This window comes from Mustelus asterias, chromosome 27 (genome assembly GCF_964213995.1).
Source record: "Mustelus asterias chromosome 27, sMusAst1.hap1.1, whole genome shotgun sequence".
Taxonomy (NCBI): domain Eukaryota; kingdom Metazoa; phylum Chordata; class Chondrichthyes; order Carcharhiniformes; family Triakidae; genus Mustelus; species Mustelus asterias.
The window spans coordinates 6,675,369-6,689,687 of record NC_135827.1 but is presented as its reverse complement, the minus strand read 5'-3'; the positions used below and the strand labels follow the sequence as shown (position 1 = coordinate 6,689,687).

General features: G+C 46.0%; 1 protein-coding gene across 8 annotated transcripts in view; it reads left to right on the top strand.

Annotated features, from left to right (window-relative positions):
* LOC144480067 (CMP-N-acetylneuraminate-beta-galactosamide-alpha-2,3-sialyltransferase 4-like) overlaps positions 1-14,319 on the top strand; it is a 186,324-nt gene that overhangs the window by 77,154 nt on the left and 94,851 nt on the right. For 7 of the 8 annotated variants that reach the window (XM_078199259.1, XM_078199258.1, XM_078199257.1 and 4 more), the window contains exon 2: positions 7,391-7,469. The exons of the other annotated variant lie outside the window; for it this stretch is intronic. The gene's annotated coding sequence lies outside the window, so the exon portion shown is untranslated. The remainder of the gene's footprint in view (positions 1-7,390; positions 7,470-14,319) is intronic. 8 annotated transcript variants of the gene reach the window in all.

Sequence of the window (14,319 nt, the reverse complement as noted above, 5' to 3'; positions counted from 1 at the left end):
ACAAGGGCGTCGCTGGCTGGGCCAGCATTTATTGCCCATCCCTGAAGGCAGCTGAGAGTCAACCACATTGCTGTGGCTCTGGAGTCACATGTAGGCCAGACCGGGTAAAGACGGCAGATTTCCTCCCCTAAAGGACGTTAGTGAACCAGATCGGTTTTTCCGACAATTGACAATGGATTCATGGTCATCAGTAGATTCTTAATTCTAGATTTTTAAATTAAATTCAAATTCCACCATCTGCCGAGGCGGGATTCAAACCCGGGACCCCAGAACATTTGCTTAGTTTCTGGATTAATACTCCGGCGATAATACCGCTAGGCCATCATCTCTCCTTCTTCCCACTGCCATCAGACCTTTGAATGGGCCTACCTCGCATTAAGTTGACCTTTCTCTGCACCCTAGCTTTGACTGTAACACTACATTCTGCACTCTCTCCTTTCCTTCTCTATGAACAGTATGCTTTTCCTGTATAGCGCGCAAGAAACAATACTTTTCACTATATGTTAATACATGGGACAACAATAAATCAAATCAAATCAATGTGCAGAATTGGTTGATTCAGGGGTGGGGGGGGGGGGGGGCGGTGATGTTGGTGGCCACCATCAGACTGAGAAGTAGCAGAGGAACGCGCTTCCACCCAGGAGAGTCATTTCTGGCCAGAAACTGAACCAGCTGAAGGTGGAAAAACCAGTAGAGTTAATTGTCCAGCCACAAGCTCAGCAGAGCTGGAGGGGGAAGGGATGTAAGTTGATCAAGATCCTCTTACTTGGCAATAAAATAACCAAAGCTCAGAAACACGCTGAGCTTTAGTCCAGTTCAGAAGCTTTAATGCCTAAAGAAGTCCAGGAGTTTGTTTATGCAAGGTTCACTGAGAGAAAACACAGGTGAGGCTTTCTGGAGATGGGAGGTTTAAACTAGCTGTTAAATTGTAGTTGGGGCCTGCTATCAGAGCCAGAGGAACTTGAACAGTGAAAGAGAAGGGACTGCGGGGGAGAGGTCAAGAATTGCAGTGGATAGGTGCATAGGAAGACCAGTTGCTAGGGAACCAGACCGGCCCAGGAGCCATCTTGTTTTAACACTTTTCACCAATTTGTTTATCTGGTCATTATCAAGACTAATGATGGTCTTGGGAAACCGGTGATGGGCATTTCAACACATATAAATAGGGGATAGCTGGGGCACCGGATAGGGCAAAGCCAATAAGCTCAGCAAGGAAAGCCATTGTGCCTTAGTTTTGGCTTCACCAGCTGGCCCTGTTAACAACTCCCCACTAAACACGTCAACATTTACAGATATTACCCTGGATTTTCCAATTGATTTTTGAAACCCCAGTAGCAAATCCAGGTTATTGTGCCTATGGAGTTACATATCAGCTCCCAGAGAATGAAGAGCCATTTATGTGAACAAGCCTCGGTCAAAAGTGTGGAAGAAGTATCTGGTGTAATCCGACAAAATGTAATGGCCACCTCTCCCACCCTGTAGGCTATAAGAACATAAGAACATAAGAACTAGGAGCATGAGTAGGCCAACTGGCCCCTCGAACCTGCTCCACCATTCAATAAGATCATGGCTGATCTTTTTGTGGACTCAGCTCCACTTACCCGCCCGCTCACTATAACCCTTAATTCCTTTACTGTTCAAAAATGTATCTATCCTTGCCTTAAAAACATTCAATGAGGTAGCCTCAACTGCTTCAGTGGGCAGGGAATTCCACAGATTCACAACCCTTTGTGTGAAGAAGTTCCTCAACTCAGTCCTAAATCTGCTTCCCCTTATATTGAGGCTATGCCCCCTAGTTCTAGTTTCACCCGCCAGTGGAAACAACTTCCCTGCTTCTATCTTATCTACTCCCTTCATAATCTTATATGTTTCTGTAAGATCTCCCCTCGTTCTTCTGAATTCCAATGAGTATAGCCCCAGTCTAGTCAGTCCCTCCTCATAAGCCAACCCTCTCAACTCCGGAATCAACCTAGTGAATCTCCTCTGCACCCCCTCCAGTACCAGTATATCCTTTCTCAAGTAAGGAGACCAAAACTGTACACAGTACTCTAGGTGTGGCCTCACCAGCACCTCATACAGCTGCAACCTAACCTCCCTGTTTTTAAACTCCATCCCTCTAGCAATAAAGGACAAAATTTCATTTGCCTTTTTAATTACCTGCTGCACCTACAAACCAACTCCTTGAGATTCCTGTACAAGGACACCCAGGTCCCTCTGCACAGCAGCATGCTGCAGTTTTTTACCATTTAAATAATAGTCCATTTTGCTGTTATTCCTACCAATTTGGATGACCTCACATTTACCAACATTGTACTCCATCTGCCAGACCCTCGCCCACTCACTTAGACTATCTATATCTCTTTGCAGACTTTCAGCATCCTCTGCACACTTTGCTCTGCCACTCATCTTAGTGTCATCCGTGAATTTTGACACACTACACTTGGTCCCCAACTCCAAATCATCTATGTAAATCGTAAACAATTGTGGTCCCAACACTGATCCCTGAGGCACACCACTAGTCACTGATCGCCAACCTGAAAAACACCCATTTACCCCCACTCTTTGCTTTCTGTTAGTTAACCAATCCTCTATCCATGCTAATACATTACCCGGAACACCGTGCACCTTTATCTTATGCAGCAATCTTTGGTGCGGCACCTTGTCAAATGCCTTCTGGAAATCCAGATACATCACATCCACAGGTTCCCCATTGTCCACTGCATATGTAATGTTCTCAAAGAATTCCACCAAGTTAGTCAAACATGACCTTCCCTTCATGAACCCATGCTGCGTCTTACCAATGGGACAATTTATATCCAGATGTCTTGCTATTTCTTCCTTGATGATAGATTCAAGCATTTTCCCTACTACAGAAGTTAAGCTAACCGGCCTATAGTTACCTGCCTTTTGTCTACCTCCTTTTTTAAACAGTGGCGTCACATTTGCTGTTTTCCAATCTGCGGGAACCACCCCAGAGTCCAGCGAATTTTGGCAAATTATCACTAGTGCATTTGCTATTTCTCCCGCCATCTCTTTTAGTACCCTGGGATGCATTCCATCAGGACCAGGAGACTTGTCTACCTTTAGCCCCATTAACTTGCCCAACGCTACCTCTTTCGTGATACTGATCGTTTCTAGGTCCTCACCTGCCATAGCCTTCCTGTCATCAATTTTTGGCATGTTATTTGTGTCTTCCACTGTGAAGACTGACACAAAATACCTGTTCAATGCTTCAGCCATTTTCTCATTTCCAGTTATTACAACCCCCTTCTCATCCTCTAAAGGACCAATGTTTACTTTCGCCACTCTTTTTCATTTTATATATTTGTAGAAACTTTTGCTATCTGTTTTTATATTCTGAGCTAGTTTACTCTCATAATCCATCTTACTTTGTGGCTTTCTGCTGACCTTTAAAGGTTTCCCAATCCTCTAGGTTCCCACTAATCTTTGCCACTTTGTATGCATTTTCTTTCAATTTGATACCCTCCTTTATTTCCTTAGATACCCATGGCTGATTATCTGTTTTCCTCCAGTCCTTCCTTATCACTGGTATATACTTTTGCTGAGCACTGTGAAAGATCGCTTTGAAAGTCCTCCACAGTCTCTCAATTGTCCCACCATAAAGTTTTTGCTCCCAGTCTACCTTAGCCAATGCCTCCCTCATCCCTTTGTAATCTCCTTTGTTTAAGCACAAGGCCCTGGTATTGGATTTTACCTTCTCACGCTCCATCTGTATTTTAAATTCAACCATACTGTGATCGTTTCTTCCAAGAGGATCCCGAACTGCAAGAGCATTAATTATTCCCGTCTCATTACACAGGACCGGATATAGGATAGCTTGCTGCCTTGTCGGTTCCATTACATACTGTTCAAGGAAGCTATCGTGGATACATTCTATGAACTCCTCCTCAAGGCTGCCTTGACCGACCTGGTTTGACCAATTGACATGTAGATTAAAATCCCCCATGATAATTGCTGTACCAGTTTTACATGCATCAGTTATTTCTTTGTTTACTTGTCGCCCCACCATGATGTCATTATTTGGTGGCCTATAGACTACGCCTGTCAGCGACCTTTTCTCCTTACTATTTCTAATTTCCACCCAAATGGATTCAACCTTTTTTCCATAGAACCTATATCATCTCTCACTATCGCCCTGATGTCATCCTTAAATATCAGAGCTACACCACCTCCCTTACCTTCCTGTCGGTCCCTCCGAACAGTCTGATACCCCTGGATATTCCCCCAGTCGTGACCATCCTGCAAACATGTCTCTGTAATGGCTGCCAAGTCATACTCGTTCGCAATGATTTGTGCTGTCAACTCATTTACCTTGTTTCAAATGCTACGAGCATTCAGATTAAGTGCCCTTATGCTAGTTTCTGTAACTTCTTTTTGAATTCTAACACTTCCATTAATAACATCTCCTGAGTTCTCCTTTCTTTTAACTTTTTTCCTGATTTTTGACGTAGTTGGAACATTCTCCCCACATTTTGTCCTTGCTCCATCCTTCTCGGACTCCTTACAAAGGTTCTCATCCCCCTGGCATATTAGTTTAAACCCTCCCCAACCGCTCTAGCAAACACTCTCCCTAGGACCTCAGTCCCAGTCCTGCCCAGGTGTAACCCGCCCAATTTGTACAGGTCCCACCTCCCCCAGAACCGGTCCCAATGCCCCAGGAATCTGAAACCCTCCCCCTGACGCCATCTCTTCAGCCATGTATTTATCCGATATATCCTGTCATTTCTACTCTGACTAGCACGTGGCGCCGGTAGTAATCCTGAGATCATTACCTTTGAGGTCCGATTTCTTAACTTCCTTCCGAGCTCCCTGTATTCTGCTTTTAGGACCTCATCCCTTTTTCTACCTCTGTCGTTTGTAACAATGTGTACTACAATCATTGGCTGCTCGCCCTCCCCCTTCAGAATGTCCTGCTCCGAGACACCCTTGATCCTAGCACCAGGGAGGCAACGTACCATCCTGGAGTCTCGTTTGTGGCCACAGAAACGCCTGTCTATTCCCCTTACAATTGAATCCCCTATAACTATTGCACTGGCACAATTTTTACACCTCCCCTCTGCAGCAGAACCAACCGTGGTGCAACGAGTTTGGCTGCTGATGCTTTCCCCAGAGAGGTCATTCCCCTCAACAGTATCCAAAGCGGTATATCTGTTCTGCAGGGGAATGGTCACAGGAGATTCCTGTACTACCTGCCTATCTCTCTTGTTCTATCTCTGGACCATACTATTTAAATATGATTCTTGTCTGTGGTGTTCAGCTTCCATTGCAGTTGGTGCTTGGTCTATACAGTATAATGGTGGTAGTACACTGCAGGGATATTAAACTGTAGACCAGTGATCTTTAATAATACCTCTAATTTGTCATCTCATATTATTCCCAGCTACTCCATTCATAACATTTTGGCCAAATGTAAAAGAAGTTCCAATTCCAGTTCTCTTCCTGTACCCAGTGGTGCACTAAGGCAGACTTTCATCTGTTTCCATAGCTAGCTATTCCTGGAACAGTTTGCTCCTCTGTCACCAGAGGCTTATAGCTTGAGGGGCGCCACTCCACATCAAGAGTGGCTGACCAGGAGTCACTCCCGCTCTTACCGCCAGCTCTTGGTGTGATTGGAAGGATTTGGCAAGCTGGCTGTCAACCTGTTTGATCACGTTATGAATTTGATTTGATTTATTATTGTCACATGTATTAGTTTACATTGAAAAGTATTGTCTCTTGCATGCAATTACAGACAAAACATACCGTACATAGAAAAGGAAAGGAGAGAGTGCAGAATGTAGTGTTACAGTCATAGCTAGGGTGTAGAGAAAGATCAACTTAATGCAAGATAGGTCCATTCAGAGGTCTGATGGCAGCAGGGAAGAAGCTGTTCTTGAGTCGATTGGTACGTGACCTCAGACTTTTGTATCTTTTTCCCGATGGACGAAGGTGGAAGAGCATATGTCTGGGGTGTATGGGGTCTTTGATTATGCTGGCTGCTTTTCCAAGGCAGCAGGAAGTGTAGACAGAGTCAGTGGATGGGAGGCTGGTTTGAGTGATGGACTGGGCTTCATTCATGACCCTTTGTAGTTTCTTGCGGTCTTGGGCAGAGCAGGAGCCCAGACCAAGCTGTGATTCAACCAGAAAGAATGCTTTCTGTGGTGCATCTGTAAAAGTTGGTGAGAGTTGTAGTGGACATGCCAAATTTCGCCAAATAAATGCACCTTGCTTGGCCATCAAATCCTGAGATGGAACTGGAACCCGGAGCTTCTGACTCAGAGGCAGGGACGCTACCCACAGCGCCACAAGACCCTTTGTAAAGCAATTTGGCAGCTCATTAGCTCGAATCATAGAATAGAATAATCAAATCCCTTCAGTGCAGAAAGATGCCATTCATCCCTTCGAGCCTGCACCAACAACAATCTCACCCAGGCCCTATCCCCGTAACCCCACACATATTTACCCTGCTAGTCCCCCTGACACAAAGGGGCAATTGAGCATGGCCAATCAACCTAAGCCGCACATCTTTGGACTGTGGGAGGAAACCGGAGCATCCGGAGGAAACCCACGCAGACACGGGGAGAACGTGCAGACTCCACACAGGCGATATCACAACTTGGGATTTACATTTGAGGTTTTAGGCAAGCGCCATTGGGGAGAATGTGACGAAGAACATTTTTACACATTGACTGGTGGTGATAACCTGAAAACGAGGCTGGCGGAAGCCAAAATTGTCAATGGTTCCATAAATAATTTGGACGGGATCTTGAAGGGAATAAACTCACACAGAGCAAGGGGATCAGGCAGGGGAATGGAACGATGTGATTACTCCACCGAAATCTGTCAGCGAATACTCAAGTCTGGTTGTGAAGGGGATGCTGAGACTGGGATGCATTTGGTGGAGACTGTGGCAAGCATAAACAGAGCTTACTTCTCCACTCTAAGGCCAGGCCAGGCCAGGCCAGACCCCCCCCTCCCCTCCCATTCCCTTCCCTCCCCCCGCCCCCTCCCCCCTGCCCTCTCGCCCCCGCCCCCCCCACTCCTCCTCCTCCACCCGACGCTGGCCAACTCTTCCTTTATATACTCATTCAAGTAGAATTAACTAACCAATACTCCAACACCTGTTCACCTTATTTGCTTCAACTGCTGGTTATTTAACATCCAGTTAACAGAACCTGTTAGATACTGACAAAAGTCCCCATGGACCCAATGGGCCAAATGGCCCTTTCTGTGAGTAATGACTCTATAAAACACCTACATTAGCGTGCTTTGCATTTCTGTTTTTTTCTGATGCTCTTTGCCCCTGTTAGCACATTTATTACACTGACAAGCAATGATAGAAAAGCTGACGCTCGGTGTTTCACTAAATAGGCTCTTTCCTGTGTTTCAGCCACCGCGGCCTGATTCATGTCCACTTGGTGACAGCGGATTGTAAACAGATGCTGCAGGTTGTCAGCAATAACCATCGGGTAAGTGGCAGGCAGGCACGCAAAACCTTTCTTTCGGTGACAGGTTGTGAAAGCTGCGATGTACTTAACAGGGAATGGAAACATCAGTAACTGTCCTTCCCACCACTTCCCCGAGAGCTGATGAATTTGTACATTTTTGTAATTATGTGATTGTCATATCCCATGATTCCATGTTTTAACTTGATTATTTGGTCTATATTTGAATTTTATGAATGTTTCGATGAAAGTTACACTGCAGTTCAGCCTTTGGGCTGGGAGTGCGTTTCTTGAATAAAATATTCAAGTTTTAAAAAGTAGTTAACTGGGCGGCACAGTGGTTAGCACTGCTGCCTCACAGCGCCAGGGAGCCAGGTTCAATTCCGGCCTCGGGTGACTGTCTGTGTGGAGTCTGCACGTTCTACCCGTGTCTGTGTGGGTTTCCTCCGGGTGCTCTGGCTTCCCCCCACAAGGTGTACAGTTTAGGTTGATTGACCATGCTAAATTGTCCTTTAGTATCAGAAGGATTAGCAGGGTAAATATATGGGGTTATGGGGATAGGACCTGGGTGGGATCGTAGTCAGTGCGGGCTTGGTGGGCTGAATGGCCTCCTTCTGCACTGTAGGGATTCTATGATTCCATGGTATTGGAGAAGAGTTGATTCACAATTCTTTCCTCCTCAGATTTGATCCAGCAAGAAGCGGCTACACTAATGATGTTTATATTAATTATTGACACTGGTATTATATGTTCTTATGTTCTTATATTTAACATATTCTCTACATTTGTGATCTGTCCAATCCCAGAAGTTAAATGTTGAAAACAATTATAGATTGACCTCATCAGCAATCTGGTAAATAGAACCCTAGCCATTTGCTCACCTTGCAAGCTCGATGCAGGAATGGGGTGCATCGAAGCTGTGCTGCGGGACAGTGGCTATCCTGCTCTGATCATTGTTGTGCTGTGTAACTGGCTCTCAGGCTGCTGCCTTCAGAGCTGAAATGTGCCCGGTCCAACTCAAAACTTCCCCGGAAAGTCAAAAGTTTCTCAGAAATGTAAACAAGAGGCTGGACAAGTCGTTTCACTCTGCGCGCGTGGTATTTTCCGCTAACAGGATGCTGCCATCAGTCCTAAAAAGATGTTCTACTCACTCGCACAACTGAGCAATGCTACTGGCGGGGCACGGTGGCACAGTGGTTAGCACTACTGCCTCGCAGCGCCACGGACCCGGGTTCAATTCCGGCCTCAGGTCACTGCCTGTGCGGAGTCTGCACGTTCTCCCCGTGTCTCCATGGGTTTCCTCCGGGTGCTCCGGTTTGCTCGGACAGTCCGAAAATCGTGCTGGTTGGGTGCTTTGGCCACGCTAAATTCTCCCTCTCAGTGTACCCGAACTGATGCCAGCATGTGGCGACTAGGAGATTTTCACAGTAACTTCATTGCAGTGTTAGTGTAAGCTTACTTGGGACATTAATAAATAAACTTTTATGAATTTCAGCATTGTTGTGATGCCAGTTCTGTAGGTTGCACGGCACAAAGGTTAGCTGATTGAACCCTCGGGTCACTATCAGTGCGGAGTCTGCATATTCTCCCCGAGTCTGTGTGGGTTTCCTCCGGGTGCTCCGGTTTCCTCCCACAATCCGAAAGATGTGCTGATTAGTTACATTGGCCATGCTAAATTCTCCCCCAGTGTACCTGAACAGGCGCCGGAGTGTGGCAACCAGGGGATTTTCACAGTAACTTCATTGCAGTGTTAAACTAAGCCTACTTGTGACACTAATAGATAAACCTTTGTGCTTTTAAACAAACAGCATGTTCCTTCTCAACCATACACAACCAGCCCACACTGACAACAAAACGTCTACTGTTAGAGGTGATTCCATGATTGGGCAGCACTTGTTGAACAATCCTGAGTGTGTGAATAGCTACACTAACAATTACTTTAACATAATCAGCTGAGCTCATAACATGGTTTATTTGTGCTTGTTAGAAGTGATGAACATTCATATACAAGAACTCATTCTTTGCAAATAAAAGAAATATGTTCAAGCTCTGTACATTTTTTTAAAATTGCCCAGAAACATGTGGAGCTGTTAGTTCCCCATTGCTTTCTTGATGGCACCACATTGGCCAATCCTAGTCGACTTGCCAACCAATCAGCACCTATAGTATAAATTATTGTGATTGTTTGAAATTTGGCACTCCTGTGTTTGTCCTGCTGAGTGTAAGATGATAAGCTTCCACAACAGGTCTCTCTTTTTATCAATATGCAAATTATAGTAGTGATAATGGAGATATGGCTTGGGTTTGCTGAGGATATCTCTGGTTGTAGCATTCAGAAGAGGTAGAGAGGGGTGCCAGGGTTATTGAAGAATTCTGAGGGACAAACTTGGGAAGGATACAATTGTCTGTGTACATTACAGGCCACCAGTGTTTCCTATGGTGTACATAATCTTAATGTTTGATTCATCATCTTAAAAAGTGTCTCAGTTGGTCACACTGTTGTCTATCGGAGCTGGAAGGTTAAGACTTCCAGCATCATTTCAGGACTTGAGTACAGAACCTTCAACGTGGGAGTGCTGCATTGTTGGAGGTGTTGCCCTTTGAATAAAATATTAAAGAGAGCATCCATTTGCTTGCTTAAATGGGTCAGTTGGATTTTGAAGATTCCACAACATTGCTGTTTATGTGATTCTGCTGTTTGTAAATTGGCTGTTACTGGGTGGCACGGTGGCACAGTGGTTAGCACTGCTGCCTCACAGCTCCAAGGACCTGGGTTCGATTCCCGGCTTGGGTCACTGTCTGCGTGGAGTTTGCACATTCTCCCCGTGTCTGCGTGGGTTTCGTCCGGATGCTCCGGTTTCCTCCCACAGTCCAAAGATGTGTGGGTTAGGTTGATTGGCAATGCTAATATTGCCCCTTAGTGTCAGGTAAATTAGCGGGGTAAATATGTGGGGTGACGGGGATAGGGCCTGGGTGGGATTGTTGTCAGTGCAGACTCGATGAGCCGAATGGCCTCCTTCTGCATGTAGGGTTTCTATGAATTGCCAGCACAGTGACAGCATCATTTGCTATGTGAAATACTCAGAGGTATTCCTGAGGAAACCTGATATGCAAATGCTTTTTATTGGCCTTAGCTCTGCCAGATTTCTGTTTATTCTTTAACTATTTTTCTACTAGATTTAGAAGAAATAGTTAATTTTAAACAGAGTTCAAAGCAAAGAAGAATTTGAAAAAGGCACTGATGGTCAAAATTTTGCTGAGCGAAGCTTTCCTGAGGAGTTAAAAATGAGCCCTTCATTGGCTTGTAGCAATTGATGAACAAGCCATTTTGCTGAAGTGAAACCAGCCCTCAGTGTTCAGCAGGGACTATGGGCGAGAGTTTACGGCCTCCCTCGTCTGGAAACTATTAAATCCCTCCCGAGGTCAAAGTCCACCCCTTGCCCACTCTGATTCCCATGGCGGTGGGGACGGTAACCAATGCTTTCTTCCTACTCTAAATAAACCCCGAGGGCAATACAGTCAGGAGGCTGTAAAGCATTTGACATGGAAGAGGGCAGTTAGGAATGATTCTTGTCCAATCGAGTGAGATGCCCCAGTGATGCGGAGCAGTATTGGATATTAGAAACATAGAAAAACTACAGCACAAAACAGGCCCTTCGGCCCCACAAGTTGTGCCGAACATATCCCTACCTTTTAGGCCTACCTATAACCCTCCATCCTATTAAGTCCCATGTACTCATCCAGGAGTCTCTTAAAAGACCCTATTGAGTTTGCCTCCACCACCACTGACGGCAGCCGATTCCACTCGCCCACCACCCTCTGTGTGAAAAACTTCCCCCCAACATTTCCCCTGTACCTACCCCCCAGCACCTTAAACCCGTGTCCTCTCGTAGCAGCCATTTCCACCCTGGGAAAAAGCCTCTGAGAGTCCACCCGATCTATGCCTCTCAACATCTTATACACCTCTATTAGGTCTCCTCTCATCTTACGTCTCTCCAAGGAGAAAAGACCGAGCTCCCTCAGCCTATCCTCATAAGGCATGCCACTCAATCCAGGCAACATCCTTGTAAATCTCCTCTGCACCCTTTCAATCTTTTCCACATCCTTCCTGTAATGAGGCGACCAGAACTGAGCACAGTTGATTACTTTGTATTATTATTCAAAGACAAGTTGTGCTGATTGATAATTACTCACATGTTTTTATAAAGTCACGCATTAGGGATTGTGGGTTCATTTATTTAAACCAGGCATATGAGAACATATATACATGGATAGAAAGTTTGAAGATATCAGCAGCAGAGCTGTGTGTGCTGTGTTCTGCTCACAGGCCAAAGTGAAACTGAGACTGGATCACATGACACATTTCCCTTCAATTGATGTCATACTTCTAACCCTTAAAGGCACAGAGTAACATTATTGCTCTGTACATTGCGAAATAAAGATTGAAGAAACATACCAAGAGCAAGTACTCCATGTCAAGGTGAGATTATATTAGATCCTGTTGTGTAAGTTGATATTGAATAGAGAAGTCTACGTCAGCGTAAAAGATGTAGCACATCTCTGCGCGTGAGAGTCATCAGGGAATCTGGGCAGGTATCTATGCCTGTCCTGAATTGATATCAACATCTTTAATGTCACCAATGCTCTCATTATGGAGTCTGGGGGTGGTTAGGGGTAGGGCCTGGGTACGATGCTCTTTTGGAGAATTGGTGCTCTCGATGGGCTGAATGGCCTCCTTCTGCACCATAGGGATTCTATAGTTCTAACCTGTATAATCCAATTCATTCTAACCTGTTTAATCACAATCATCAATAAATAGGCAAAGGGCTCGATCTTAATGGGCGCTCACACCACGCTCCCGTTTCAACAAAATCAGAGAATTTGGCATCCAGCCAAATCTCCGTTCACTGTAGCGGGATGGGAAAATCCCACCAGCAAGAACGACCGTAACATTCCAGCCTAAATGTTTCCATTCTAACTTGAGCAAAACGCTCGATGGGCGATCCTGTACATGTGCAAGTAAACACAGAACTAATTCTCCACCATAACAGGAAGATGAGTGGAATCGGCTGACGTCGGTGGTGGTGGAGGCAAACTCGTTGGGGTCTTTTAAGAGACTTCTGGATGAGTACATGGGATTTAATGGGATTGAGGGCTATAGATAGGCCTAGAGGTGGGGATGTGATCGGCGCAACCTGTGGGCCGAAGGGCCTGTTTGTGCTGTGGCTTTCTATGTTCTATGTTCTATGTTCTATGTTATTGACAAATGGTTCAGTGTTAACATTACAAGCTGTTCCAATTCCTCCTGCTTGAAACAAGCGGGTTGGTGACAAGGTGATTTGGCCATTATGCACATTGTTTACTTGGTTGAACCAATCCCAAGTTGTTTTCCATTGTCCGTCTTGTTTTCCTTTAACAACTAAGGGAGCAGAGGAGACTTTGGGACGTTTTATTGGCTGGTGTGTTGCACTGAGATTAAGCTGATCTCTGCTACAATTTTCTAGTTTTGTTGGCAGCCCCTGTTGTTGTCACAAAGTGGGTTGGCATAGAATCTACAGTGCAGAAAGAGGCCATTCGGTACATCTGCACCGACTACAACCCCACCCAGGCTCTAATGGGATAAATCATTGAAATGTGAGGAGCACAACAGATCAACCTTACAATCGTATGAACTCTATATCCAAGGGTCAGCTTGAAGGAATAATGATTCTAAGTGTGAATTTTGGGATTTGCATTTACTCTAGCTAATCCCCCTGACACTAAGGGCCAATTTAGCATGGCTAATCCACCTAACCCACATATCTTTGGACTGTGGGAGGAAACCCGAGCACCCGGAGGAAACCCACGCAGACACGAGGAGAGCGTGCAAACTCTACACAGACAGTGACCCAAACCAGGAATTGAACCCAGGTCCATGGTGCTGTGAGGCAGCAGTGCTCAAAACTGTGCCACTCTGCAGCCCCAGTATAGTGTAGAATAAAGTCATTTATAGCACAGGAGGAGGCTATTTGGTCCATCCAGTCAATGCTGACTCTCCATGGAGCAATCTGCACACTCCCATTTCCCTGCTCTATCCCTCAGCTTTACCAGTTTATTTCCTACGAACACCCATCCAATTTCCCTTTAAAATCATTCGTTGTTTTTGCTCCCACCTCACTTGCGGCTAACGACTTCCAGATTATTACCACTTGTTGCATGAGAAGGTTCTTCTTCAGTTAACCCCCTGCATCTATTATCCAAAACCTTGGGCTTGATCTTACCGGCTCGCCACGCCAGTCGATCAGCATGCTGAGCGGGGAAGACAGCAGACGAGGATAAAAATCTGATTCGCGCCCTTCTGCCGGTGAGATTAGCCTCCCACCGAGGAAGGGTGTGAAGCAACTGACAAGAGTTGAAAGGACTTACCTGGGTCCCGCAAGGCACCTTCCAGCCTCCTGGAATCTTCCTCCTCTCTGGCGTGCAGTCACGCTGGCAAGAATCACTACTGGTCTCCACCAGCGGAAACCAGGCACCATGGCCATGCCAGGGGTGGGGATTGGAGGCCATTGAAGCCCCTAGGGGTCTTGGGCAGGGCCAGGTAATGTCCATTGGGCAGCTCCAGCCTGGCAATGTCCACCTGACATCCTGGCAGTGCCCGGTTGGGCACCATAGGTGTGCCAGGGTCAGTGCCAAGGGAGTGTGACCTGAGTAGGGGTAAGGCCTGAGTGTGGGTGGGGCTATGATGGTGGGGTGGGGTATGCATGATGACGGGGTTGGGGGGGGGCTCATGCAGGGGGGAGCTCTGCATGGATGAGGGGGTGCTATGCAAGGGGGCGTTCTGCAAGGGGGGGAGCTCTGCATGGGGGGGCGGGGGGGTGCTGCTGCTATTCAAGGG